Genomic DNA, 6,000 nt, shown 5'->3' with positions numbered 1-6,000 from the left:
TTTGAAACATTTTTGTTTTACACACGAACAACTGTAAATCTGGGGATGGTGCCCTTCGTACCCATCTGTTTATGGAAAGTATTTAGCCTTATTAAAAACTGTAACTATACATTTTGTGACCCTTTTTTGAAGATTCAGCTTCATATTCAGTGGGCCCAATTGTCTTGTGGCAGAGCAGCACAGGATAGAAAAGCTGGGAAATATTGAGAGCTGAACAAACTCATTGTTGATTTTTGGTCTTTTTTGTGGGGTTTGTTTATAATTTGTAAAAATCTAAAATAACACCAGCTGTATCCCTTTGAAGGACTGATGGCGTCAACAGGAAAAAGTTGCTCTTTAAAATTCTAGTATCAAACACATGGATATTGGGTACAACACTGTATTAAAGCCATGTGTACTTAGACAGTAATCTGGCATTAAATCTTACATCATCTAACTCCAAAGTAAATCTTACATCAGTTGCGAGACAAATATCCTGAACTCAGACTAACTTGGCTGAGCCACTTCGCTTAAGACAGGAGACACAACAAAGGCAAGAAAGCCAAAAACCTGACTGGTATTTGGGGAGATGCCTCAGCTGCGACATAAGCCATAAACAAAACTTTTCTAAACCAAATATGCTTTTGTGTGTTGGACGTGTGTGTCTTGTAGCTGCTGGCCCCAGGGCTGCACACGTCTGCTCAAGTGTTCTTCTGCTCCACCTGGGCTTTGAACCTGTGACCTGCTGAGGCAAAGGTTACAGCCCACAGGGCCCATTGCCACTCCCACGCATCCGCCTGGCCTGCTGCCAACCTACCCCTTCCCCTTAACACCCCACCCCCCTCCCCGCTGCATCCCTGCTGCCTCTTAAACACACACTAGACCTTCACTAGTTCTTCATCAGAGGGACTGCCCCTTATTTTTCTGATTTCATGAGACAGCTTTCGTAGTGTGTGGTCAAAACAGCTTTCTTTTCTTCTCTTTTTTTTATGGTGATTTACTTCATTACACAAGTCACAGGCAATGACAAAGAGTACTGTATGAACAAAAAAGCATGCACACAGCTTTACAGACCTCCGGGTGTGTCAGCTTGGAGCGTGTGTTTCTTGGGAAAGTAAGGTTCATACAAAGTCATAGAGAGATTCAATCACCTAACAAATGGAATTAAAACAGTTTAGCCAGCTACATACTCTGAGATCACTGTGGCCAAAGGAAAAATGGCAACACACTGCACATGCTTAAGTGGTAAACCTGAACTTTATTTGAATACATTTGCAGATGTACAACGAGGAAGACAACAGCAGTGGGTTGCATATTGAGCGCTAAAATTCAAGTAGTTCCCAAGATTGCTCACTAAAATCAATTCCCAGGAAAAAAAAAATAACTGCAGGAAGCCTGGAAGTTTGGCATGTGTGTACCTACCTGTGTCCCTGTATTGTGATAATGCCCAGAGGACCCCCTGCCCAGGGTCCTCAGAGTTACTGCAAGGGTCTCCCAAATTATTGTTTGATCTCTGATTTTTTTTTTTTTTTTCAAAATTAAATATATGTCTGAAAGTAAATATATACACTAATTCAGCACTACAAACTCTGACTGATTCAGTGGTACAGTTAAATGTAAACAAGTAAAGACCTGAAATATTGAAAATGTTGGAGACCCCTGGGTTAAAGGATGCAAAATGGAATCACATTATTCCGTGTCATCAGCATTGAGAATTAGGGGCACTAATTAAGATATTACCATATAATGTAAGATACAACATATGGAATCAGACAGAGAATTTGCATTTGTATAAATTTGTACCTGCAGTTCTGTATACTAAACAAGGTTATAATTTTAAAATCCAACCTAAATAGGAGCCTTGGTGAGACTTTGTGCATTTAAAATATGCATTTCTCCACAAGAATTACAATCTTTTGTTGTCACTTTGATCTGTGTATCCAACATGCAAATGCAATAGACAGCAAGTAAACCTGCAACAAGTAAACCAAGCCGACTGTAAAAACATTCACATGATGTAATCCACTTGGAGTTCACGGTGCCTTGTGAGGTTCTGACAGCGGGCCTGTTGGCCCACACTGCAGCTATCGAAGCCCAGTACGGGGCTTTTTTTTTCACCCTAAACCCACCTTATTACCTCTTAGAACATGTCAGTTTAAATTTCAAATGAAGTGAACTGCCAAGCTTCCCTAAAGCCCTGAGATACATGAGTGAAAACAAGTCAATCTAGCCCTAGGCTTTCTGTAGCTGGGGGTTTAGGTTAGTAAAAGTGCAAAAAATACACACACACACTTTGCCCTTTCACCAATGATAACAGGGAGGTTTTTGGTAAAGAAACAAAAAACACTGTCATGTGAAGCTGAAGGTAGGGGATGGTTGACTTGTGTCTCAGGTCTTGGGGAGTAGAGGTGGGCAAGGGGGGGAGGGGTCCATTCCCCCACCATGCACTTCTCTGCATGGGTTTCAGAGAACAGGAAAAGCAGGGCTGGGCGTTGCTCCTCAGCTCAGGGATGGACATGGCGTTTGTATTCTTTTTCCCAGAGGCTGCTATATTTATGTCTATTGTTTTGGACAGGGAGCTCCCCTGCGTTTCTGCACGCGTGTGTGTGTGTGTGTGTGTGTGTCCAGTGTCTGTGTGCGTCGCTGTCTTTGGCTGGCCGGTTGGCCGAAGTCCAGTAATGAAAATAGCATGTTGACCAAAGGATGACCGCAGCGGCTGAAGATGACAACAGCCACTTTCTTGCTCTGTCTTTTGTTTTCTTGGGAGTGACACTGTGAGATTCCCACCATAGGTCACTAAATAGAGTCATAAACAAAAGCTGAAGGCAACACAACAATGGCTGGGAAGATGCATGCCCAAGTTTGCTCATGTGTGTCTATTTTTATGCTGTGCATGTACAGCTATGTCCCCGTTTTTGTACAAATGCTGTCTTGAGGAATGTGTGCTGTAGTGCATTTGCCCGAGCATTTTTTAAAACCATGAGCCAATGTCAGTGTGAAATACACACGAGCATGAGCCTGCAGTCCTCCCCATGTCTGACATGGACTGGTGCTGTGCTAAAAACAGGTTTCTTAGTTCAATCTTAGCAGGAGAGGTGACTAAAACCCACATTTGTGCACTGTAGGGAGGAAACAGAAATAGGGATGCAGAAAAGAGAAGAAGGGGAGGAAGCATATAAGTAAGGAGGAGTAACACCGGGGAGGAAAGGAGGAAGAAAACTGGGGTTGGTGAACAGCCAGTGATAAACAGATGGACTGTGAGAGGAAGAGAAGAAGAAGAGTCTGGCCTTTGACCTGCCACTGTGACACAATATGAGAGACAGGGAGAGCTGGGGTGTGGGGCAAATAATAAAGAGGGCAGGGGGATTTAACAAAGTAAAGTGATGGGGGGATAAAGGAACTGTTTCTGAGGTCCAATAAAGGAGGAGAACTGATCATATAATAATGTGGCAAGATGACTCAACAGAGCAGTTACTCTTTGTAGTCTAATAAATGAGAGTAATATATTTACTTTAATAAATCATAAAATGACCATTATTAGTTATCAGAGATTATGGAAACATGCTAGGCTGAAAAATTTGCTTATCTGACAATAAATGCTAAAGCCGTGGTTGAAATTTCTATTATGGCCCATACCTTGTGTTAGTGTTTTCACATTAGTTTGAGTTAAAATTAATACTGAATGTTCACGGAATGAGTGAGTGTCTGCTTATGAGGCCTAAGAAATCATTAATAATCTTTTAGGAGTACATGTTTGTAACAGTTAAATTGAGCAAAATGTTAATGGAGTCTGGCAGGCAGAGAATTCCAGAGTGTGTGTTGTTTTCAGAATAATGGTCTTAATTTTCCATTGATATTTTAGAATTAATTCATGCCTTTCTTACCATATTGTGCAACAATCAAATGTCACTGCTTGCTATTTGGTGACTGAATGCTAACGTTAGCTGGTGTATGAAATATGTTAGATTTTCACTGTCCGTTGCCTTTTCTGTTGCTGATTAGTCAGGAAGTGGTGAAATGATAACAATTTGTCAGATTGCCACAGCCCCAAACGCAGCTGTTGCACACCACTAGAAAGTGATTATTACAGCATATTTCTGAGGTATATTTCATATAGATTCTCATGCAGTATTTGTTGTTGTTTTTTTAAGTACAGGTCACATTTTATGACTATGTGTTGCCAGTCCTCTCATGCCTTTTGAATAACTCTACTTCCATCCTGTCTTGTGTTTTGTCCAAAGCAAATCCACATCAGCTCTGACTCATTAGTCTCCACTGCTCTGACCAGACTATTGTCTGCTGTCCACACTAATCTCCTGTCTGCTCTTTGTCTACCACATGCTAATGACCCATTCTGGCAAATAACTCAGCGAGGTATACACTGTTTTTTTCTACAGATTACACACTGACAGGGTGGATTTTTAATTGTTAAGTGAAAGATAAGGATGTCAACCTTTCTTTAAGTGAACAGAAACAAATTTCCTGTTATTAGGAAATAAGTTAAAATAGTTTACACCTAAAACAGTTTGTGTCGCTAAAAAAACTGTCTCTACACAGTAGCATAACAACAGCCCCCATCATGAAGCATCCATGTGAAACTAAAGTTCTTCTTTGCGCTGTTACAGCAGTTTGAGAATCAGATGCCTGCTAAGATAGAAAGAAAAAATCTCCCTCACACAGTTTATCCCAGTTACACACATCGGGCACTTTGCCAAAACATTCAAACAGCATCTTTAAATAGTATCAGTGGTGGGAAAAAAACATTTTACGTGTGCTGAATACATTTTCTGCATCCAGAGCTTAAAAAAACAGAAAAATACTTGCATCACCCACAAAGAATCAGCAGGAGGAAAAGTAACCTTCTTAACTGTGGTTTGTGCACAGTTTTTACAAGTTTGTTTCAAAGTTGCTGTACTACCATTTTTAGGGAAGAAACTTATATACTTAATATTGTAAAGTTGTAGAGATTGCAGAGACTGAATGATGAAATTTAGAGAAACTTTTAGGTGTTCTAAAGTCTCAGCTGAAAACTGGAGGATGCAGTTTTGTTAAGCAGAGATTTCAATTACTCTTCAAACTTTAACAACATATCATAAGTGGTTTGATTGCTGTAATTATTCAGCAGAGATTCACGACACTTTTCACAGTAGTGGAGCTACTTAATTATTGAAAGTAAAAGCAATGAAAACACACTGAGCTATGGTGTATTGTTATGTGTTGACAATCAAACATGAGATAAGAGAAGTGAGAAGAGGAGGTGAGCAGTAGGCGAGGCTCCACGCCAGCTGCTATAATTAGCTATCGGCTGTGACTACGACAGCTGATAGGGAGGAAATGCCGTCAGACGGCAGTAAATACAGACGTGGAGGGAGGTGGGAACTGGCCAAACAAGGCCAAAGGCATCGTCCTCTGGAATCACTGCCAAGATTCACTTTTTGGAAGCAAAGAAATGTGGATTTGCTGTGTGTGTGTGTGTGTGTATGGGTGGGTGTGATGGATAAAACTCACCTTGATTGAAGATTTTTTGTAGAGGCACACTTTAACACGTATTTTACCTACCCAAAGCGCCATCAAATAACCAACTAAAATCAACCTGAGCAGAAAAATGAATACTTACAGTTGCTTTGTTCTTTTTAGTTTGGCCCATGTCCCATCTGCTAACATGAGGACTGCAGCATTTATGACCTATACTGCAGCCAGCCACCAGGGGGAGATCAAGCTGTTTTGGCTTCACTTTTGGGGAGCTGTCCTGACATCCACCTCCATCTCCATCCCAGCGTCAATGGTTTTTACATATCTAGCAGACATGAAACAAAAAGCATTCATTTGAGGTCTCATTTGTGTCAAACTGATGAATGTTAATACAGTATTACCTCTCATTTAAGTTGTTATTTGACTCCTCAAGGCAATATCTGGCTCTTCAGCTTCTAAATGCTCCACTATGTTCACCAGCTACCCTCTAACTGTTTAACTGAAAACGGCAGCTTGATGAAAGCGGTGAGACTGGTTGAGTAAAGTTGC

This window comes from Lutjanus erythropterus, chromosome 8 (genome assembly GCF_056507025.1).
Source record: "Lutjanus erythropterus isolate fLutEry1 chromosome 8, fLutEry1.hap2, whole genome shotgun sequence".
NCBI classification, from domain to species: domain Eukaryota; kingdom Metazoa; phylum Chordata; class Actinopteri; order Lutjaniformes; family Lutjanidae; genus Lutjanus; species Lutjanus erythropterus.
Note: the sequence above shows the minus strand (reverse complement) of the source record.